At 52.3% G+C, this 23,921-nt stretch overlaps 1 long non-coding RNA gene across 1 annotated transcript in view; it reads left to right on the top strand.

Moving 5' to 3' along the window:
- Window positions 1-10,004: 10,004 nt before the first annotated feature.
- LOC140428761 (uncharacterized) overlaps window positions 10,005-23,921 on the top strand; it is a 29,501-nt gene continuing 15,584 nt past the window's right edge. The window contains exon 1 of the long non-coding RNA XR_011948863.1: window positions 10,005-10,103. This is a non-coding gene — a long non-coding RNA (uncharacterized lncRNA). The remainder of the gene's footprint in view (window positions 10,104-23,921) is intronic.

Genomic DNA, 23,921 nt, shown 5'->3' with positions numbered 1-23,921 from the left:
AGCCTCCAGATTTTCCAAATGCTCTTGCTCCGATGTCCCTGTAATCAACACGTCATCTAGGTAGACAGCCACACGTGGTAAACCTCTCAAAATGCCCTCCATAACACGTTGAAAAATTGCGCAGGCAGAGGATACTCCAAAGGGCAACCGTGTATATTCATACAGGCCCTGGTGTGTGTTAATTGTTACATATGGTCGGGAGGCAGGGTCCAGCTCCAACTGCAGGTAGGCGTGACTCATATCTAATTTTGTGAATGAGAGTCCGCCTGCAAGTTTCGCGTAGAGATCCTCTATGCGAGGCATTGGGTATCGGTCGAGTCGGGAAACTGTATTCACTGTAAGTTTATAGTCGCCACACAAGCGAACTGTGGCATCTGGCTTCATTACTGGCACAATTGGTGCTGCCCAGTCAGCAAAACGGACGGGCCTGATAATACCCAAACTCCCCAAACGAGTGAGTTCCCCTTCTACCTTCTCGAGCAAAGCGTAAGGCACTGGGCGCGCCCGGAAATAGCGCGGTGTGGCTCCTGGTTCAACTTGGATACGGGCTACGGCCCCTTTTATTTTCCCCAGACCAGGCTGGAATACCTCTGGGTATCGTCCTAGCACCTCAGTCAACCCTCCAGAAACAGTTTGGAGGATGTGCTGCCATTGCAACCGCAAATGGCGCAACCAGTCCCGACCCAACAGGCTGGGCCCATGGCCACGCACTACGATAAGTGGGAAACGCCCCTCCTGACGTCCATAGACAACAGGGGTCATTGTAGTTCCTGCAATGTCCAGTGGTTCCCCCGTGTAGGTGGCCAACCTGGCCTGTGAGTCAGTTAGTGTAAGGGTCTGTATACCCTGCTTGATGCGGTCGAATGTCCTCTGGGCGATCACGGAGACCGCTGCGCCAGTATCCAACTCCATCTCCAGCGGGTGGCCATTGACCCGTACTGTCACCTTAATGGGGGCCACACGGGGAGCTGCCACAAAATGCAGCTGCAGGCAGTCGTCCTCCGTCTCCACGTCCTCAGGAGTGGTCGCCGCAGGTTCATCCACATGGAAGGTACGGCCTCTGGGCTGGTCCCAGTTACGGCCCCTGGGCTGGTCCCAGTTTCGGTCGGAACGACGGCGCCTCTGGCGTCCCCAGGACCGCCGTCCGCGACGGGGTCGGCGCCTACAAGTCTGACACGGACATGGCTCCTCATCCATTGGCTCTGGAGAAGACTCCCTTCGGGGAGGAATGTCCGATGGCCACTGGCGTCGGTCTGGTCGTTGCCTCGCCCATGGTACCGCAGGAGTGCGGGGGGACGTTTTTGGGCGGAAAGGGTTTCGCCCCAAGGCATGCACTTCCATTCCCTGTAGCTCCTGTACTCCTCGCTCTGCGCTCTCTCGGGACAAGACTATTTGTATTGCCTGTTGAAAAGTCAATGTTGGCTCCGCTAACAACTTTCTCTGGGTGGCCGCATTGTTAATACCGCAAACCAAACGGGCGCGTAACATTTCTGACAAGGTCTCACCATAGTCACAGTATTCCGCAATCCCGCGTAGCCTGGATAAAAAAATCGGCAAGGGATTCTCCAGGGGTCCTCTCAGCGGTATTAAACCGGCAACGCTGGACTATCGTGGACGGGGTTGGGTTAAAGTGTTGCCCCACTATATTCACAAGTTCGTCAAACGTTTTGGTGTCCGGCGCAGCTGGGTACATAAGGCTCCTAATCACCCCAAACGTATGCGGCCCGCAGGCGGTGAGCAATATGACCACCTGGCGCTCGTTTTCAGTGATATTGTTTGCCCGGAAATAGTAACGCATCCGTTGCGTGTACTGGTTCCAGCTTTCCAGCGCAGCATCAAAAACATCCAAACGTCCGTACAGAGGCATGGTATAATAGAAAACAACTTCCAAGCTGTATCCAACAAAAATCCAGGGAGGTGGCTTCAGCAGTGTAGACAGCTATTCACTTTTACCTTCGTCGCCAGTTTTGTAAGGGCCCCGAAGAATCCAGCACGAGTTTTAAGGATACAAAATAATAAAGTTTATTTACTATAACAATATATACATAGCAGTAGCAGTAACTTCCCTTGCTACCTTCTCCTTCCTCCTGGTTCCTGGACTGGCCAGCTTATTTATAGAACATAGAACATAGAACATAGAACAATACAGCGCAGTACAGGCCCTTCGGCCCACGATGTTGCACCAAAACAAAAGCCATCTAACCTCATTGTAGTAGGAGTTTCTCCGCCCCCCTCATTGGGGAAGTTCATACTCCCATAGGATTGTGGGATAGTCATTAGTCCCCAGCCAATCGTCAGTAGGCAGGTTATAACAATCACTTAATTAGCCCAAGTAAATGAACCTCAGACAACGTTTGTGATGAGATCAGGCATGGTGCTGGACAAGAACTATGAACAGATGAAATCATGCTGACATCTTCAGAGGCCCTAGCGCACTATGATCCTGATTTCCAACTATTGTAGTGATGGATGCAACAGGACTAGGATCAATGCTATTCCAGGTCCAGAGTGATGGGACTAGAAGACCGGACGATGCATCAAGGCCCTTAATCAAGACTAAACAGTGCTATGTCGTCGTAGGGAAAGAAGCCTTCACAGCTAAATTCTCGGGTTACGTCTTGGGCCGACAGTTAAAGGTTGAAACTAACCATAAGCCACAGGCAACTTTGACCATGAAAGAAGTCACAAAGGTGCCATCCCCAATCCTGAGATTCAGATTGAGGCTCATGCAATACAACACTATATTATGCAGGGTAAATACCAAACTACAGCTGACCCTCTGTCATAGATGCTCACCAAGTACCCAAAACACAAGAGATAAAACTTTCATTGAGGAAGTCAAGGCCTTCGTGACCTGAGCTACTCAATACTTGCCAGCAACAAAGCAGATGTTGCAATAATTTTGAGAGGCTCATAGACAAGATACAAAATGTATGCAAATTTGTGCATACAGTCCTTGACAGATGGCCACAGTATATTCCTAGTAGCCCCCTCCTGAGGTAGTTCTTTGATCAACTTCACATTAGAGAACACCTTATAATCTGTGATGACCGATTGGTGGTATCACAAGCTCTCTGCCTGAAAATCAGCCAGAAGATTCACCAAGAATATTCTGGTATTACCAAATGTTAAGCCTGGACACAACAGTCCATATGATGGTCAGGTAGTTCATGTTGTATAGGTCTCCAGTTGCATCACTTGCGTCATTCACAAACAGGAGCAGTAAGAGCCACTTCTGCCCTCCTTCCAATCCAGGCTTTGGGAACGTTTTGGTATGGACCTATTCAAAGGGAGTGTTTCTCATAATTGTGGCTTATTATACCTGCTGGATAGAGGTGCAAAAGCTGCCTCACCTTTTGAAGCCATTATTACCTCTCTGAAAAAGATGCTTTCCACACATGCCATTGCTGACAATGGGCCACAATTTGCCAATGAGTGTTCCCATAGCGACTTTTCCACATGTCTAGTTTGTTTAAATACCCTCAGTCTAATAGAAAAGCTAAGAGTGGAGTACATACTATAAAATGTCTGCTGAGAAAAAGTGAAGACATTGAGCTAGCTTTGCTCAGTTATTGCTTGACACCAGTGCAGAAAGATTTCGCCCATGCAATTGTTTTTTGATGGACTGAAGACTAAGAACCTAATTTCCTACCCTACAATGATACCAAATGTCACCGTAGACGACCATGTTCGGGCCAGTAAAAAGGAAGAATGTTACAGAGCAAGTCAAGCCCGTACGTTCAACCAATGATACAGAGCTTATGACCTTCCCACTCTTGAAAGGGGAGAGACGGTGTAGATCAGAGACCAGCAGTAAGAAGGTAGAGTAATAGATAGGTTACAACAACCAAGGTCATATCTGGTCCAGGGCATCATCTAAAGGAACATGAGTGCCTTGATTTAAAAGTTCTTTTCAACGTTCCCTTATGTCACCTGTTGATTATTCGTCTCACGCCGATATGTAGCCTTAGATGGATTGTACATGCAGCTTTGGGCTGAATTCAAAAGAAACCCAACTCCGAGAAGACGCGATTCCAATGAGCCAAGGGCCGCTACCTGCCTCCAGCCAAGGGGAAACCAAAGTCTTATATTCCTTGAAGGTCACAGTGGCCTTCAATATCTTTGCGACAGATTCATTCCAAATCTTGACATCTGACATTGGTGGGGTCTCAACCTGCAGCACATCCTCAGGCCACCAATGTCTTCTTTGAAGGATGGATGACTTCACCTCACTCAACATAGATGTTTGACACAGACAGAGTATGACAGGATTTGCTTTCCTCTTGGTATTTCCCAGGTGCAGAGTGTAGTCAAAATCATGCCTGTGTCAATGCTGAAAGGTACATCGACCAAAAGGAAATCACTCCCTGAATGTCCAACTCCTGTGGGACCATCACAAAAAGTTTTCACATGTTTGTGGCTGCTACCCCAGCAGTTGCCATGATTCATTTGTTCTCAGGTATTCCTCAGGTATGCCAAGAATGTTTTGATCCACCATCCCCCAAACCTGCCCTGGTGCACAGCTAGATGCATGGGAAAAGGGTTACCTCCTGAGAATGAGGCTTCTCCCAGTCCAGCAACATTCCCAGACACAACCACAGAGAAGGTACAAAGAGACACCTTCACTTGAGAGTTCATATTGAACAGGCCATTGGCCTACTGAAGACGAGATTCAGGTGTCTCTGAACCCCTCCGAAGACTCGCTGCAGTGTCTACGTCAGAGTCTCCGGAATGATTATGATACATTACATGTTCCACATCCTGGCACTGAAGGTGTGGAATGAGACGACTCCTCAGATGAAGCAGGTAAATAAGAGAAAACATTCCACATTCATGAACATGTTGAGGTGGAAGTCAAACAGGAGGGCCCCCCAGAGACCAGGGAGGAGTCATGCATGTTCACATTGTGAGGAGTTCTTGTAGGATGCCATCATCACTACAGACCTTCTGATATAATGGTGCTTCACATAATGGGACCCGATCATGAGGTTGAAAGCTGACCAGGAGGTCAGAGGAGGGGTTTGGCTACAATCTGTAGCACAGTTGTTAGCACAGTTGCTTCACAGCTCCAGGGTCTCAGGTTCGATTCCCGGCTTGGGTCACTGTCTGTGCGGATTCTACACGTTCTCCCTGTGTCTGTGTGGGATTTCTCCAAGTGCTCCGGTTTCCTCCCACAGTCCAAAGATGTGCAGGTTAGGTTCATTGGCCATGATAAATTGCCCTTAGTGTCCAAAAATGCTAGACTGGGTTACGGGGATAGGGTGGAGGTGTGGGCTTAAGTGGGGTGCTCTTTCCAAGGTGCGGGGCAGACTCGATTGGCCAAATGCCCTCCTTCTGCACTGTAAATTCTATGATTCTATACACCAGCAGAAGGTGGCTGGAAGGATCCTGCAATCCAACCTGATCAAGGACTGATGAATCTCATGTGGATGCACAGCTCAGGTCAACTGAGATGACAAAGACTTTGAACCATATGGCACATCCCAGAATTCTGTACATTTGATGTACATCGTTGTCATTTTACAGAGATAAAGAGCTTTGCTATATTTACATTACTCTTGTTTCTTACTTAACATAACTAAACGTATCTAAAACCTGGAGGTGCCTTTCGCGCAGTAAGCAGCTAAGTGTCCTCTGCTCTCGGGCATTCCTACACGGTTCTTTCCTTATTACCGTGGAAGTGGTAGACGCAGGCTTCTGATGACTATATGGCTGAGACTGTAATTGTGGCCCCATTCAGAGATTTTAGCTTCTCCATCACTACTCCAACAGAACTATTGCCACTGCCCCAGAAATCTCACACCTCTTCATGCACTGCACGTGCTGCTGCATGGGTTCAGTCGCTTTCGCGTGGGTGCTTATCATGTGCTCCCCAACCCAGCACATTGTCAAGACCATAACAACAAAGGATTTCCCCATTTGGAGTGCATGATCTTGCAGTGCCTTAGGAAACTAGCGAGATGAGTATTTATCTGCCATGTAATCACTAAAAAAGGGACATTGCGAGGCTGCACCTCACTTGCCCGTGGAGCAACCCTGCCAATGCCTTCTCCTCGTTGGAGCTAGCTGTGCATCAACTCCCCAGCCTCACTCCTCCTCCGGTACATGGGTGTTGTGCTCTTCAATACGTGCTCCCTAATCTATCTCCACATTAAAATCCACCAGAGATTTTGTCTCTGGTGGCTGCTGCATTGTGAGGTTTCCTCCTGGGTTTCCTGCTGCTGACCAAGGCTGGATTCCTTTCCAGGGGTGGGACTGTAGCTGATGGACCTGTGAGAGAATGTGTGCACATTATCCACCCTCCCATTAACCACTTTCCCCAACCACTCCTGATATGGAACTGCTGACTGTCAGCACCTCCCAACTTGCACAGCTTGCTAACTTGATGAGAAGTGTTGCCCTTAGCGGTTATCCTACCTTCCCTGAATGTCATCTATCCTGCTTCCCTCTCCCTAGCAGTAAAAATTGTTGGCTGACACACACCGCCATGTATGGTGGAAGATTGGTCTTTAGCTACATGTTCCATCGCTGGGATTTGTTGATGGCCATTGCTTTCTCCTCCACAGGTTTAATGTCCCTTATGTTTGAGGTCTCACCCACAGTCCACACCATCTCCCTCAGGTGAGGGATGAGGTTTAGGAGATCCTAAACACAGTTGGGAGCTGGAATAATTTGTTGGAGAACTGAGGTGGGCCTTCTAACTGCCTACCCCCATACCTATCCTCCTCGTGCACTCGAGTGCAGCTCACAAACTGCACTGTAAACTGGGACTCTCTGTGAAAAGAGAAAATTACATGTGAATCCCCACCTGGATCAGGGTAACAGTTTGCAAGCTGCAAAAGTGCACAGGTCGGGTTTTCCCAGGCCCAGGCCTCAGCCCCTTAAAACCTAATTGCTCCAATGGGATAATCCCATCAGTAAATCATCAATTAATTTTCAGTCAATAGCCTGCAAATACCAGAAATATCAATCAGGAACAGCGGAATGGTTACAGCAACCTCCAGTTTACAGCTGTCAGTTCCACAGTTATAATTGAGAAATAAACTAATTCGTTTTTTTCTGAATGATCATAAATTCTGATATTGTGAAGGCAATTTTCCAGCCGCATTGCACCCAGCGCAAATCAAACGATGTCGGGAAAATATCGGGAGGATACTGGGTACGGGATTTGCTCCGTGCGCCAAACAGTTTGCGATGTTCCCAGGCCCTCCCAGCAGATGTATTCAGATTAGCATATTTAAATATTCATTTAAATATGCAGGATCTGTTTTAAGACATATTCTCCCGTCTCCTGCAACTCTCCCACCTGCTGTTGCAATGTGAAGCTGATGCAAATCATTACTGGTCTCCGTAAACATAGACCGGACATGATGATCAGGCTGGGAAGCTCGGAGTTCATTGTAGTCTCTGAAGTGGTCAGGGACACTGCAGGGCACTGGACTGCCTCTGCCCCCTGGTACCCTGGAATCCTGGCACTTCTAGGTTAATGCTGCCAGGTTGGCACTGCAAGGGTTCCAGAGGCAGTACCAAGAATCTGAAGGGGGTATGGCCTGGCAGGGCTGGGGCAAAAAGAGCAGGGCATGAAGGGGCGAGGCATTTGCCTACCCTATAGCGTGGTGTTGCTCACCTGGCATAGAAATGACATCCCCGGGCGGCGCATGCGTGGGAGCGTCAGCGGCCGCTGACAGTTTCCCATGCATGCGCAGTTGAGGGAGTCTCTTCCGCCTCCGCCATGGTGGAGACCGTGGCAGAGGCGGAAGGGAAAGAGTGCCCCCATGGCACAGGCCCGCCCGCGGATTGGTGGGCCCCGATCGCGGGCCAGGCCACCATGGGGGCACCCCCCGGGGTCAGATCACCCCGCGCCCCCCCCAGGACCCCGGAGCCCGCCCATGCCGCCTTGTCCCGCCGGTAAGGTAGGTGGTTTAATCCACGCCGGCGGGACAGGCAATTTATCGGCGGGACTTCGGCCCATCCGGGCCGGAGAATCGAGCGGGGGGGCGATTCCCGCCCCCGCCGAATATCCGGTACCGGAGACTTCGGCAACCGGCGGGGGCGGGATTCACGGCAGCCCCCGGCGATTCTCCAACCCGGCGGGGGGGTCGGAGAATGACGCCCCTGAGTTCAAATCCCACCAGGGCAGATGGTGAAATTTGAATTCAACAAAAATCTGGAATTAATAGTCCAATGATGACCATGCTTACGTTGTGATTGTCATAAAACCCATTTGGTTCACTAATGACCTTCAGGGAAAGAAATCTGCCATCCTTAACTGGTCTGGTTTACATGTGACTCCAGACCCACAACAATCTGGTTGACTCTTAAAATATCCTCTGAAATACAGTTCAAGGCCAATTAAGGATGGGCAATAAATGTTGGCCCAGACAGTGACCCCGTATCCTCTGAACAAATAAAAAATAAACATTCCTAATTTACTCTCCCATTCCCGCAAATACATTGGGGTAGATTCTACATTGCCGATGCTGGTAGCGGGTTCCCCGATCCGGTGGAGAATGGAGCGTCAGCGGAAACTCAGGATTAGCGCCATGACAGCAAGCTACATGCCCTGCGCCAGCTGGAGGATACAAATCATTGCCATTTGCAACTGATTAACGCTCGCTATGCACAACACCCACAGCAGGAAATCCATTTGCGTGGATTTGGTGCAACTTTTCCCAAGCATGGTCCTGACATGGTGGACCCGGTGGTGGGTCAAGAGGGTCAGTGCATAACTGAGGTGCCCCCCAAAGTCCATTGGAAGGCCCGCTCCCCCAACAATGCGAAGCCTGCCCTCCCATCTGACCCGCACCCACCGGCCCCCGGGCACCCATCAGAACCCCCATCAGATCCCGAATCAGAGGCCCAAGAGAGACCCCCACCAGACCGCCTCTATCAGAGATCCCCAAGAGAGACTCCCAACAGAGACTCTTGCCTGAAAGGTGAAGAGCAGACCAGGCAGTAGAGTGAAAAATCAGTGCATTTTTACTGACCATTCCCTTAAATCTGCTGCCTCAGACAAAAATGTTTAAAGCAGCAGCTATTACAAGTGTCAGAGGCATCCTTGAAGGCCATGTTCACGTCAAATGGTTTCAAATCCCTTGACAGCCTTTGAAATGAAAATCATCCATTCAGTTGCACTCAGCAATCATTATATTAACTAGTGATTGACAGCTTTATTACCCCAGGGACAGATGTGACGTGGATTGTTGATCTATATTTCCCTTCATGCTTGAATTCATCTCAGGTGCCCTGCTGTGATGTTAACCACAATGTTTATAAACACTCTTGCTATGATTGACATTTCCTCTTTTCCACAACCACTCAAGCCTGACACCGGGATTCCGATAGAATCCAGCGAGCTCTCCTCTGTGCATAAAATAGCTGTGTTGTAAGACTTCATAAAATAGCATGGTAAAGAAGAGGAATCGCACCTTGGTTGCGCTGCTACCGCCAGCCAAGACCAATAACAAGTCTCAGTTGTCTCCAGAACGGATAAATTCAGCCCATCATCTACGATTACAATGGTTAGTGAGTACAGGAAATTCAATGATCCTTGGTGATTCATACAAACCACTAAAAACCAGCAGTCATGAAAGTCACCACACAGAATACTGAGTGATTTGTTAAATCCCGATTATGTGGGTCATTTATTTTTCAGTATACCCTCAATTTCCATCAAAGGTCTCATTTATGCTGCACGTTGAACATGTTTGCATGTTTACTGAAGGTGAAGACTAAGGCAAACCCATGAATTCATTCTGTGAAAACTAGTGAAAGATCAAATTGTCCATAATACAAAGCTAATGTTCATCAAGGAAATAGAAGTCACCTTCAGAATTTACCCAGCTTTTATTCATTATTGTCAAGGAAAACTTTAAGAAATGGTCCTTGCAGCTCAGAATAAATAATTATGACCAATATAGCTCTGCAGGGAGAATGGGTGGGAGGAGTTCACCCACAGCTTGCCCATGTTGTCAGCTTGAGGTCAGTGCTGCATTTATATTTCAGCAGCAAACTGCAGGGGCCAAACAGCTGCCCAATTGCCAATCACCATTTCTGGAAGTGCAGGAAACTACGCTGAGTCATCTGACAGTGAGAAGCCGGAGGTAAGTGGGTGCTGTTGATCACAGACGGCTGTGAGTGTGCCATAGTTTTGTTACAGGCCCAGAAGGAACCATCACAAAAATAATCGCTTGCACTGTGAGCACATTGAGAACGCTTTACCTTACCATATCATTTCACTATGTTTCATATATCTAGAGATCGATCCTCTCCATTCTTTCTTCATAACTTGGACCCCTGACACCAGACACCAGCCTCAGGGTTCGTCTCAGCACAGCTTCTATTGTTTCAAAGTTCCCCTTGATTCTTAGTGAGCTCTGCTGTGATTTGAACGTGTCCTGTCGTACACCTGGCACATTCTGCCATTTATACAAGGTGATTAGTGACCTGATTAGCACTCATGAAAAAGTCTATAGTATGTTCATGACCTTCAATAAAGGGACTGAAGGTAAAGTGGCTAAATTTGCTGATGGTACAAAGATAAGTAGGAAGGTAAATTGCGAAGAGAAGTGAGGAGGCTCCAAAGAGGCATGCATAGGTAAAGTGATTGGTCAAAGCTCTGGCAAATGGAGTATAATGTGAAATTGTGCACTTTGGCAGGAATAATAAAAAAATAAGTTTATCATCTTAATGGTGAGAGATTGCAAACTTCTGGGGCTGGATTCTCCATTCTGGAGACGAAATGTTGACACCATCGTGAAAACTGTGGAGTTTCACGACAGCAAAAACGGCACCACAGGTGAAGGTATTCAGACAGTCCAAAGGGGCTAGCACGGGCGACATGCATAATGTCACACTCCGGAAGCGGAACTGCGGCAGATTCACCGGTTCCGTGATTGCTGCACAGCTGCAGCAGCACTTAAGGGATTCTCCCCCTCCCACACACAAGCGTCGCAGCCAACATGGTCGCAAAGAGAGCAGCACCGCGCTTCCACGATGCAGAACTGGAGACCCTCCTTGACTCCATGGAGGAGAGGCGGCTGGTGCTGTACCCTGGCCCGGGAGGGAGGTCCTCAGGCGCCAACGTTCGCCGTGCCTGGGCGGAGGTGGGAGCCGCCGTCAGCGCCGACAGCAAAGTCGCCCGGGCTGTCACCCTGTGCCGAAAAAAACTGCACGACCTCCTCAGGGTGTCCAGGGTGAGTAGTCAGCGCTAGTAGTAGGGGGTGAGTAGCCCCCTACCCCCACACATATGTGACCTGGACTCCGCCCCCCCTCCCGGCCCCAGGGATGGCCGGACCCCCACCCGGCCCCACATGCCAGCATCCATGCCAGCCACAATGGCTGTGTGTCCTGGCCACTGATGCCTTCATCTACCCAACCCATGGGCTGCATGCGTGGGACTGTGTAACACTGTTGTTATTTGTGTTCCCCCCCCCCCCCCCCCCCCCCACCCCGCCCAGGACAAGCCTGCGCTCAACCGCCGGGAGCGGGGGAAGACTGGAGGGGGACCACCAGACCTGCAACCCCTCACCATGCCCGAGCAGGGGGCAGTGGACCTGGCCGGTGACCCGGAGGAGAGGGAGGTCGGCGGAGCGCCACGAAGTGAGACCTGCTGCCTAGTTGCGGATCCTCATGACACGTGTGCCCCCCCCCCAGCCCCTCTATCCCCACCCCAGCCCCCCTCTCCCCACCCCAACCTCCCTCACCCCACCCCAACCCCCCCACACCAACCCTCACCTCAGCCCTCGCCACATCACCCCTCACCCCTATCCGGCTGTCTAACCATACATGCCGTCGTGTGTCTTACAGGAACTGCCGGGGATGGGAAGGCCCATCCGGGGGCCCCGGCCCCCAGCCAGTGCCAGAGCCGGTGCCCCCCGGATGGCAGAGCACCGATGGGAAGAACAGCCAGAACACCAACCCTCTGCCCGAGATTCAGGAGACCCCGGAGTTCGGGTCAGAGGAGGATACTGCTGTCTCCAACACCCTCCACCATCTCAGAGAATATCACCTCGGTTGGGCAGACTAGTGAAGAGGCTCCTGGGACACAATCTGGTGCGCACCACACAGCCATTCTGGTACAGCAGGTGGAGGTAGGAGCAGCCGAAGGGTTGGACGGTCGGAGGGCAGCTCGGCCCCAGCAACTGGATACCGCCCAGATGGGTCCCGGGCTACTGGAACATCCAGTCCCACCCATAGTGCAGGTGCAGTCAGAGAACCAGGCACTAGAGGAGGAGATGACTGCCGGCTTCCAGTGCCTGCAGGGGCAGGTGGAGGAATCCATCCTCGTGCAGGAGCAGGGGGTGGTGCGGTCATGCGTGTCACCCAGGCCGAAACCGCATGGGTAGCATCCGCGTTGGAGGCAATGGGGGTGACGGTGTCAGATATGGGTCAGCATGTGGAAGGCCTGGGGCATTCTGTACAGGCGGAGACCGAGTCCAAGGGCAGGGTTGCCCTCTCCCAGACAACCATGTGCCGGAGCCAGCTGGAGATTGCAGCGGCGCTCCTCAGCGTGGCCCAGTCACAGTAGGCCATGACTGAGAGCATCAGCGCCACTGCCCAGGGAAAGGCCGGCGTGGCGCGGACACAAAGGGAGGTGATCCAGCCCCAGAGGGATGTGGCCCACTCACTGGATGATGTGGCCCATACCCTGAGGGACGTGGCCCACACTATGAATGACGCGGCCCACTCACTGGCTGCTGTGGTACAGACCCTCAGGGTAGTGGCACAGTCGCATAGTGATGTGGTGCAGTCCCAGAGGGACGCGGCCCACTCACTGGCTGCTGTGGCACAGACACCCAGGGTGGTGGCACAGTCGCAGAGTGATGTGTTGCAATCCCAGATGGAGATGGCCCACTTCCTGTGCTCCACAGCCACTAACATTCAGACCCTTGTCGATACCAGAGTGGGCCTCCAGGATTGGCAGCGCCAGGTGGTGGTGGGGCCTCGGGGGATGGCTCCGCTTGCACCCCCGTCCCATGGAGAAGCCCGGGGGCCATCGGGCATGCCGATGGAGGAGGAGGTGATGGGGCCCGTGCCAGTGGCTTCCGTAGGGAAGGTGCCGGAACACCGCAGCATCTAGGACTCCCCCCCACTCCTGTTCATAGAATTTAATTGAAGTTACAGTGCAGAAGGAGGCCATTCGGCCCATCTTGTCTGCGCCGGCTCTTGGAAAGAGCACCCTACCCAAGGTCAACACCTCCACCCTATCCCCATAACCCAGCAACCCCACCCAACACCAAGGGCAATTTGGAACACTAAGGGCAATCTATCATGGCCAATCCACCTAACCTGCACATCTTTGGACTGTGGGAGGAAACCGGAACACCCGGAGGAAACCCACGCACACACTGGGAGGATGTTGCTGGTGAATCTGATGGGCAGCGGGCAGAACAGGGCAGCACCATGCTAACCGGGATGCCCGAGGAGCAGCCGGGCCCATCCAGGCCTGCCATGCGCCAACGGGGACCCTCGTCACAGCGTAGGAGTCACAGCAGTCCACCTCCACTTCTGCTGTACTGTCTGGGGAACCACAAACGTGTAGTGGTAGAGCCCGTAAGGCCAGAAAGTTAGACACCATTTAAGTTGGCACGGGTGCAGGGCACGGCTTAGTTATAGGGGCTAGGGCACAGACTGTATATATTTGTTCACAATAAACACATGTTCACACCGTTCATACCTGCCTCTATGCACCGATTGATGGGTGCGGGGGTGGTGCGGTGAGTGCTGGCCACTGGGATTGGGGGGTGGGGGACGGCTGAGACCCATTGGGTGCACCTTGTAACACCCGCCGTCACTGCCAGCCTAGTGCCCCCAGCCCATAGGGCCACGGGTATATATGACGGAGGGGGGTGTGCATGCGGGTGGTTTGGTGGTGTGGGAGGTGAGGGTGTTCGGTGGTGTGGGAGGTGAGGGGGTTCGGTAGTGTGGGAGGTGAGGGGTTTTGATGGTGTGGGGGGGGGGTGAGGGGTTTCGGTGGTGTGGGAGGTGAGGGGGTATGGGGGATGAGTGTGTTCGGTGATGTGGGGATGGGGGTGTTCGGTGGTGTGGGAGGTGAGGGTGTTCGATGGTGAGGGGGGTGAGGGTGTTCGGTGGTGTGGGGAGTGAAGGTGTTTGGTGGTGTGGGAGGTGAGGGTGTTCGGTGATGTGGGGGGTGAGGGTGTTCGATGGTGTGGGAGGTGAGGGTGTTCGATGGGGTGGGGGTGAGGGTGTTCGGTGGTGTGGGAGGTGAGGGGGTTCGGTGGTGTGGGAGGTGAGGGGGTGTGGGAGGTGAGGGTGTTCGGTGGTGTGGGAGGTGAGGGGTGTGGGAGGTGAGGGGTGTGGGAGGTGAGGGGGTTCGGTGGTGTGGGAGGTGAGGGGGTGTGGGGGGTGAGGGTGTTCGGTGGTGTGGGGGGTGAGGGGATTTGGTGGAGTGGGAGGTGAGGGGGTTTGGTGGTGTGGGAGGTGAGGGGGTTTGGTGGTGTGGGTGGTGAGGGGTGTGGGAGGTGAGGGGGTGTGGGAGGTGAGGGGGTTCGGTGGTGTGGGAGGTGAGGGGGTGTGGGGGGTGAGGGTGTTCGGTGGTGTGGGAGGTGAGGGGATTTGGTGGAGTGGGAGGTGAGGGGTTTGGTGGTGTGGGAGGTGAGGGGGTGTAGGGGGTGAGGATGTTCGGTGGTGTGGGGGGTTCGGGGGTTTGGTGGAGTGGGAGGTGAGGGGGTTTGGTGGTGTGGGAGGTGAGGGGGTGTGGGGGATGAGTGTGTTCGGTGGTGTGGGGGATGGGGGTGTTCGGTGGTGTGGGAGGTGAGGGTGTTCGGTGGTGTGGGGAGTGAGGATGTTTGGTGGTGTGGGAGGTGAGGGTGTTCGGTGGTGTGGGGGGTGAGGGTGTTCGATGATGTGGGAGGTGAGGGTGTTCGATGGTGTGGTGGGTGAGGGTGTTAGGTGGTGTGGGAGGTGAGGGGGTTCGGTGGTGTGGGAGGTGAGGGGGTGTGGGAGGTGAGGGTGTTTGGTGTGGGGAGTGAGGATTTTTGGTGGTGTGGGAGGTGAGGGTGTTCGGTGGTGTGGGGGGTGAGGGTGTTCGATGATGTGGGGGGTGAGGGTGTTCAGTGGTGTGGGGGGTGAGGGGGGTTCGGTGCAGTGGGAGGTGAGGGGGTTTGGTGGTGTTTGAGGTGAGGGGGTGTGGGGGGTGAGGGTGTTCGGTGGTGTGGGGGGTTCGGGGGTTCGGTGGAGTGGGAGGTGAGGGGGTTTGGTGGTGTGGGAGGTGAGGGGGTGTGGGAGGTGAGGGGGTGTGGGAGGTGAGGGGGTTCGGTGGTGTGGGAGATGAGGGGGTGTGGGGGTTCGGTGGTGTGGGAGGTGAGGCTGTTCGGTGGTGTGGGACGTGAGAGTGTTTGGTGGTTTGGGAGGTGAGGGTGTTTGGTGTGTGGGAGATGAGGCTGTTCGGTGGTGTGGGAGGTGAGGGTGTTCGGTGGTGTGAGAGGTGAGGGTGTTCGATGGTGTGGGGGGTGAGGGTGCTCGGTGGTGTGGGGGGTGAGGGTGCTCGGTGGTGTGGGAGGTGAGTGTGTTCAGTGGTGTGAGAGGTGAGGGTGTTCGGTGGTGTGGGGGGTGAGGGTGTTCGGTGGTGTGGGGGGTGAGGGTGTTCGGTGGTGTGGGAGGTGAGGGGGTTCGGTGGTGTGGGAGGTGAGGAGGTGTGGGAGGTGAGGGTGTTCGGTGGTGTGGGAGGTGAGGGTGTTCGGTGGTGTGGGAGGTGAGTGTGTTCAGTGGTGTGAGAGGTGAGGGTGTTCGGTGGTGTGGGGGGTGAGGGTGTTCGGTGGTGTGGGAGGTGAGGGTGTTCGGTGGTGTGGGAGGTGAGGGTGTTCAGTGGTGGTGGGAGGTGAGGGTATTCGGTGGTGTGGGAGGTGAGGGTATTCGATGGTGTCGGAGGTGAGAGGGTTCGGTGATGTGGGAGGTGAGGGGGTTTGGTGGTGTGGGGGGGGGGTGAGGGGTTTCAGTGGTGTGGGAGGTGAGGGGCTGTGGGGGGTGAGGGTGTTCGGTGGTGTGGCGGGTGAGGAGGTTCGATGGAGTGGGAGGTGAGGGGGTTTGGTGGTGTTTGAGGTGAGGTGGTGTGGGGGGTGAGGGTGTTCGGTGGTGTGGGGAGTGAGGGGGTTCGGTGGAGTGGGAGGTGAGGGTGTTTGGTGGTGAGGGGGTGTGGGAGGTGAGGGGGTGTGGGAGGTGAGGGTGTTTGGTGGTGTGGGAGGTGAGGGGCTGTGGGAGGTGAGGGGTTGTGGGGGGTGAGGGGGTTTGGTGGTGTGGGAGGTGAGGGGGTGTGGGAGGTGAGGGGGTGTGGGGGGTGAGGGGGTTTGGTGGTGTGGGAGGTGAGGGGGTGTGGGAGGTGAGGGGGTGTGGGAGGGAGGGGGTGTGGGAGGTGAGGGGGTTCAGTGGTGTGGGAGATGAGGGGGTGTGGGGGATGAGGGGGTTATGTGGTGTGGGAGGTGAGGCTGTTCGGTGGTGTGGGAGGTGAGGGTGTTTGGTGGTTTGGGAGGTGAGGGTGTTTGGTGTGTGGGAGATGAGGGTGTTCGATGGTGTGGGGGGTGAGGGTGTTCGGTGGTATGGGTGGTGAGGGGGTGTGGGGGGTGATGTGATGGGTGCTCGGGATCCGTGGAACACATACAGGCCACCAACACTTAATATAGTGCAACACTATTTTATTAAGTCAGAAACTGTTGAACTTTCACTGTGGGTTAACATAATATTAGATTGAATTAAAGACCTATGCCTTGTCCTAACCAGTCTATGCACTCAGCACATGGTGAAGATCTGTGCTGCAAGCTGTAAGCTCTGTCCTACTCGGAGGCTGCATCTCGAAATGGGCGGGAACTCTGATGTCCCCTGTCTTTATAGTGCATGTGCTCTAACTGGTGATTGGCTGCGGTGTTGTGTGTGTTGATTGGTCTTGCTGTGTGTCCATCCGTGTGTGTGTATCTGCACCATGATATACTGGTGTATATTATGACAGGGGGTGAGGGTGTACGGTGGTGTGGGAGGTGAGGGGGTGTGGGAGGTGAGGGGATGTGGGAGGTGAGGGGGTGTGGGAGGTGAGGGGGTGTGGGAGGTGAGGGGCTGTGGGAGGTGAGGGGGTGTGGGAGGTGAGGGAGTGTGGGAGGTGAGGGTGTTTGGTGGTGTGAGGGGTGAGGGTGTTCGGTGGTGTCTGAGGTGAGGGTGTTTGGTGGTGCGGGAGGTGAGGGGGTGTGGGAGGTGAGGGGGTCTGGGAGGTGAGGGTGTTCGGTGGTGTGTGAGGTGAGGGTGTTCCGTGGTGTGGGAAGTGAGGGGGTGTGGGAGGTGAGGGGGTGTGGGAGGTGAGGGGGTGTGGTATAGTGGTGTCTGGGTGCCTGGCCAGCGACCCCCTCATTCCCTAGTCTGTGAAACATGTTTCGATGAGTGCGTCCCGTGCTTGCTGGCCCTGGCGGTATGGTTGTGTGGCCTCCGGTATCCGGTCAGGCCCCATGTCCAGCTCATTGTCCCCCTCCCCCATCATCCTCCTCATCTGACGCAGCCTGCTGTTGCCCCTCATTCTCCTTCAGCACATAGCTCCCCTGCTGGGCTGTATTGTGGAGGATACAGCAGGCCACTGCAATGCGAGCGATCCTCCTGGCCTCATACTGGAGGGCCCCTCCACAGAGGTCCAGGCACCTAAAGCGCATTTTCAGGACCCCAAAGCATTTCTCGACAACACCTCTGGTCGCACAATGGGCATCATTGTTGCGGGTCTCCGGGTCGGTCAGTGGCCTCCGTACAGGCGTCATCAGCCATGACCGCAATGGGTACCCCTGACGCCCAGCAAACAGCCCCGCAACCGGGGGGGGTGTCCCTCGAACATGTCAGGGATCATCGAGTGCCTCAAGCTGAAGGAGTCATGTACACTACCCAGGAATCGGGAGCAGAGGTGCAGGATCCGCATCTGATGGTCACAGACCACCTGAATGTTCATCGAATGGTACCCTTTTCGATTGGTGAACAGCGGCTGTTATCCGCAAGTGGCCGTCGGGCGACATGCACCCCATCAATGACCCCCTGTACCCGGGGCATCCTGGCAATGGCAGCAAAGCACGCTGCCCGGGCATTCTGGGTTGGTGCGGCCCACAGGGTACTGGATGTACCGATCCGCCTGGGCATAAAGGGTGTCAGTGACTGTACCTGTACACGGATGCACCTGCGTGACGATGCCTGGGAGATGCCGGACAGACGGCGACTGGAAAGACCCTGTCGCATACAAGTTCAGCACCACTGTCATCGTGGCGGCCACCGAGAGCGTGTGTCCTCCCCCATACCCATGCGATGCCAGGTGTGCCATCATGTGGCACCTGTGTTGCACTGTCTCCCTGCTCATCCGCAGTCTCCTTCTGCATGCCCGGTCCGGAAGGTCCTCAAAGGACATGCAGTCGTTGTAAACGCGTGGCCGCATCCGGCGCCTCCTTGGCACCTCCTCCTCGTCCTGTTGGGCGGGCGCCCCTCCAGCCTGAGCCGCTGCCACTGCCACTCTGCAGCCCAATCCTCTGCTGCAGCCTCCGCCTCCTCTCTGAGCCGCCCCTGCTCATGCTGCCACAGGGCTGCATGCAGGGCAGCGGCAATGGCCACGGCGGCCAACATCACAGGTTGATGTCCAAAAGCCATAATTGCCTTGCAGAGGTTGAAAGGCAAACATGTAATCGTGGCGCATACACCGTGCCCAACCAGGTGCCATGGGCTACACGGTGCACCGGTCGTCATCGCGCGCCCCAATCACGCATGCACCCCCAATCCCGCACCCCGGACCCGTCGGTGCCCCCGGTCCTGGCGCCCGCCCCTACTGTCAGGGGCACCGTTGCATGGCTCTGCCCACACTGGGGGTTGCTGTTGGCATGGCCCTGGGTGGTCCCCCAGTGGGTGCTGCCGGTCGGGTAGGGTGGTGGGGGCCGGGGGTGGGGGGGGGGGCACCCATACAGCCGATTCCACTGCGTGCATCCAGGGGCCGGGGTGGGTGCCTGCAAGGTGTCCGCCGTAATGGCGGTCCATGCCTGGGCACTGCCCCTGTCCTGTCGTGTGCTCCCTGGCTGCTCGGCCTGTCCCCCCGCCCCCACTCCCCTGCCCTCCCCCGCCGTAGCCAGCACAGCTGGTGCCGAGCCGGAAGCCTGCAGTGCCCCCCCACGCCACCTCTTACCTCCTCTCTGAGCTGCCTCAGCCAGCACGGCAAGTTCACGATTTTTTTATACCACATTAGAAACACGCCGGCGGGAAATCGGCCCATCCGAGGCGCTGAATCGCTGTTGCCCCGGAGAATCGGTCGTCAGGACCGATAATGAGATGCAAACTGTACTTCCAGGCCATGCAACGGGCGCCGGGATTTCATCGTTTTTGGGGCCTGGAGAATGCCGATTCGGCGTGAAACCGGCGTCAGGCCTGATTTCGTCATCGGAGCCGATTCTTCGGCCGATCGCCTTTTGCGATTTCGGCGTCACCTAATGGAGAATCCAGCCCCTGGAATGCAGAGGGATGTGGATGTCTCATGCATGAAACACAAACGGTTACTATACAGGTACAGCAAGTAATTAGGAAAGCTAATAGAATGTTTCACTTGTACAGGGTATTGGTGAGACGACATTTAGAGTACTGTGCACAGTATTAGTCTCCTTAGTAAAGGAAAGATGTAAATGCATTAGAAGCAGTTCACAGAAGGTTTACTAGACTGACACCAGGCATGGGCTAATTGTCATATGAGGAAAGCTTGGAGATGTTAAGTTTGTATCCATTGGAGTTTAAAAGAGTAAGAGGTGACTTGACCAAAACCTTTAAGATATTTAGGGGTATTGACAGTCTAAATGTGGAGAGGATGTTTCCTCTTGTCGGAGAATCTAGAACTCTGGGTCATTGTTTAAAAATTAAGGGTTGCTCATTTAAGACCGGATGAGGAGAATTTTGTTCCCTCAGAGAGTTGGAGAGTCTTTGCTCCGCTCTTCCTCAAAAGACAGCGGAAGCAGAGTCTTTAAATATTTTTAACACAGAGCTAGATAGTTTCTTGATTAAAAAGGGGATGAGAGGTTATCGGGGGTAGACAGGAATGTGGAGTTGAGGTTACTGGTGCGCAATCAATTACACTCAAGACAAAGTGATTCCATAACTGAAGGCTTTAATCTGCTGGAACCTTTTCCCCAGCAGCTTCGATACAGAAAGTGAAGGCTGCTGGGACGGCACCATTTCTTCTACCCCGCCTTCAGGGCGGAGCTACGTAATACAGCCAATGGTAGACTCCTGGGTCTAACCAATGGTCATCAGCCTCTCAGGTACCGCAATACCTGGTACTACCACAGTTACAATCAGCTCAGTTGTGATCTTATTGAATGGAGGAGCAGGCTCAAGGGGCTCAATTGCCTACTCTTGCTCGGAATTTATATGTGTGTATGTTCTGCAGCTGATATTGAGCTGAATTGTTTATTCGAAGAATTTACAGCACATAAACTGACCCTGTGCCCTAACAAGTCTAGAGCATAGAACATAGAACATTACAGCGCAGTACAGGTCCTTCGGCCCTCGATGTTGCGCCGACCTGTGAAACCACTCTAAAGCCCATCTACACAATTCCCTTATCGTCCATATGTCTATCCAATGACCATTTGAATGCCCTTAGTGTTGGCGAGTCCACTACTGTTGCAGGCAGGGCATTCCATGCCCTTACTACTCTCTGAGTAAAGAACCTACCTCTGACATCTGTCTTATATCTATCTCCCCTCAATTTAAAGCTATGTCCCCTCGTGCTAGACATCACCATCCGAGGAAAAAGGCTCTCACTGTCCACCCTATCCAGTCCTCTGATCATCTTGTATGCCTCAATTAAGTCACCTCTTAACCTTCTTCTCTCTAACGAAAACAGCCTCAAGTCCCACAGCCTTTCCTCATAAGATCTTCCCTCCATACCAGGCAACATTCTGGTAAATCTCCTCTGCACCCTTTCCAATGCTTCCACATCCTTCCTATAATGCGACGACCAGAATTGCACGCAATACTCCAAATGCGGCCACACCAGAGTTTTGTACAGCTGCAACATGACCTCATGGCTCCGAAACTCAATCCCTCTCCCAATAAAAGCTAGCACACCGTACGCCTTCTTAACAACCCTCTCAACCTGGGTGGCAACTTTCAGGGATCTATGTACATGGACACCGAGATCTCTCTGCTCATCCACACTGCCAAGAATCTTACCATTAGCCCAGTACTCTGTCTTCCTGTTATTCCTTCCAAAATGAATCACCTCACACTTTTCTGCATTAAACTCCATTTGCCACCTCTCAGCCCAGCGCTGCAGCTTATCTATGTCCCTCTGTAACTTGTACAAGTTATGCAAGTGTTTATGCTCCACACAAACCACCTCCCACCTTACTCCTTCTCAAACCAACAACATATAATTTATTCTTTTCTCCTTCATGTACTCATCTAGCTTTGACTTAAATGTGTCCGTGCTATTTAAGCAGCCAGTTACCCTGTGTGATAGCTGGTTCTACATTTAAATGGCTCTGGGTAAAGAAGATTTGACTGAATTTCTTATTGCAATAATGTTAACATTATGTTGATTTATGTGACTGCTGCCCCCGTATTGATTGGAAATGGTCAGAGCCAAAAGGGACTAAATTGGATAGTGATGTGTGATTGCAATGTCAGCAGCAGACAGGCAGTGGGCCAACACATGCTGCCTGCTCATTTGGATGGTCTTTGTGTCCAGCCAGTTCATTCACTGGACACTCCAGCAGTCCAATATCATGGCTGAATTTTACCTGCGAAGGGGTGGAATTTGGCAGGCCACCCACCCATGGTCCATCTGAGGGTCATAAGTGCCCAATTCATGGCCATTTAAGGCCTCTTCCAGCCCCACTGCAATTTTGGCAGCAGCAGGTGGCGGTTGGCAGTGGGAAGCCCAGTACCTTTCACAGCTTGGACTGGTCCTAGGCATGGAGTTCGGTATCGTATTTGCATGCTCTTTGGGCCCATCAGAGCCTCAACCACTCCCCCTCCAGAAAAGTGGTAAACCTCCCCACATTTCCCCTCATCCTTGGTCTTTCCACCCAGGCTCCACCATGATGTTAGGGGTCCAGGTTATGAAGAAGGAGTGGAGAGGGGTCAAGTTCTAGATAAATCAGGTCAGCACAGTGGCACAGTGGTTAGCACTACTGCCTCACGGCGCCGAGGTCCCTGGTTCGATCCCGGCTCTGGGTCACTGTCCATGTGGAGTTTGCACATTCTCCCCATGTTTGCGTGGGTTTCACCCCCACAACCCAAAGATGTGCAGGGTAGGTGGATTGGCCACGCCAAATTGCCCCTTAATTGGAAAAAATTGGGTACTCTAAATTTTTTTTTTAATGTTCTAGATATATCAAACAAGATTAAGCAGTATAGAAAAGTGTTCCTAATACACTCTGAATACAAGTGATTACTTTTGCAGAATTTATTTTGTGAAATATTTTGGAGTGAAAATATTTGTGGCTGCCATGGATACTTAACTCCATTAACCTCATTTGATTCCATATCCTACCAAAATCTAATCCTGTTCATACTACGTTTTGTAGATAATTCAGTTGCATTTTGTCAAGGACTTTTAGGTCAGCTCAGGTATTATTATGCACTGTAACTGTGAAATTTGGATAGTATAAGTCAGCTTCTGGAGAGACTTGTCAAAGCACTCCTACTAAAAAGGAGATAGTGTGTTGATCAGATATCACATTAAGTGTACTGCACGTAGTTCTAAGGAATTATTTAAATCATTTCTGAATTATGTTTGTTTTCTGCAATTGTCACTGTGTTTATGCTATTTAATATTCAAATTATATGAAAAATATTTGAGCTGAGATTGACATAAATATCACCCAATATAGAAATGTAGGTGATCTCCTGTCAGATTTGGAGAAGGGTAACACTTTTTCTATGTTGATTCCTTACATAATTTGCATTTCTTGCAAAGAGCTTACTGTGGAATTTGAAAACTTGGTAACTAATACCAACACTGCCCCAAATGATTACTTAAAATAGAAATGATAATGATAATGTGAAAATAAAATGAAAATTAGGCTCAACGTGTCTACTATAAAATCTTTGAAAACTAGCTTGAAGGCTTTTATTCAGTGACTGCAGCTGGTTCATTTAACACAGGCAAAGAAATAAAGCCGAGAAAGAAGTGTTTAAAAATATTTAACATGTACTCTGGTTGGTAACTAATTGTTGATGAATAATGTGGATCTGGGTTTATATTGCTTCACTGAAGACAAGTCTTAAGATTTATAGTGTGAGTGAAGATGATAGTCATTAAATGAGCAGTATGCCATAATGTGCAGTTGCTCATGGTAGAATCCCTAATATTGAAATCCTACTGCTAACGAGATAAAACAAAACCTTTCAAATAAAAGCTATAAAATCACTAATGTTTAAAAGAAGAAAACAAAATTACCTAAATTGTTGGAGCCACTGCTGGATCTCAGCCAAGCCCACAATCTTGGTATTGTGCTGAGGACATTACGCCTACACATTCTTTCCTCCCTGCAATTTGGTCTGATTTCTGTGGCAGCCCATTATACAATGACAGATGCAATAGGCTTTACTATCATGCTTGTCAGCCTACCTAGGTTAGAGCTGACACAGAGGCTGGCGGGACTAACTGGATTGAATGCACACTGCCCGAACTATTATGCTCAAAAAAAAATGTTTCTCTTTTTTAATTTTAAGGAAACAAGGAGGTGCCAGAACAATGAGGAAAGCATAATTATTTAATTTTTAATTATGGGCGCAATCTAACAGTTGCGTTGCGCCCGGCGCAGATCTGTGTGAGCCGGTTAGATCGCGGGAGAGGCCGTAATCGGGATCTGCGCTGGGCACCGATCGGTTCCCGATCTAGCCAGCCAGCTCTTGTTGGCGAGTTCTGGATCCAGTTGAAACATGGTGAGGTTCCAATTAACATC

Source organism: Scyliorhinus torazame, chromosome 8, assembly GCF_047496885.1.
Source record: "Scyliorhinus torazame isolate Kashiwa2021f chromosome 8, sScyTor2.1, whole genome shotgun sequence".
Lineage (NCBI taxonomy): Eukaryota > Metazoa > Chordata > Chondrichthyes > Carcharhiniformes > Scyliorhinidae > Scyliorhinus > Scyliorhinus torazame.
The sequence above is the reverse complement of the archived record's forward strand: the minus strand, read 5'-3'. Positions and strand labels throughout refer to the sequence as shown.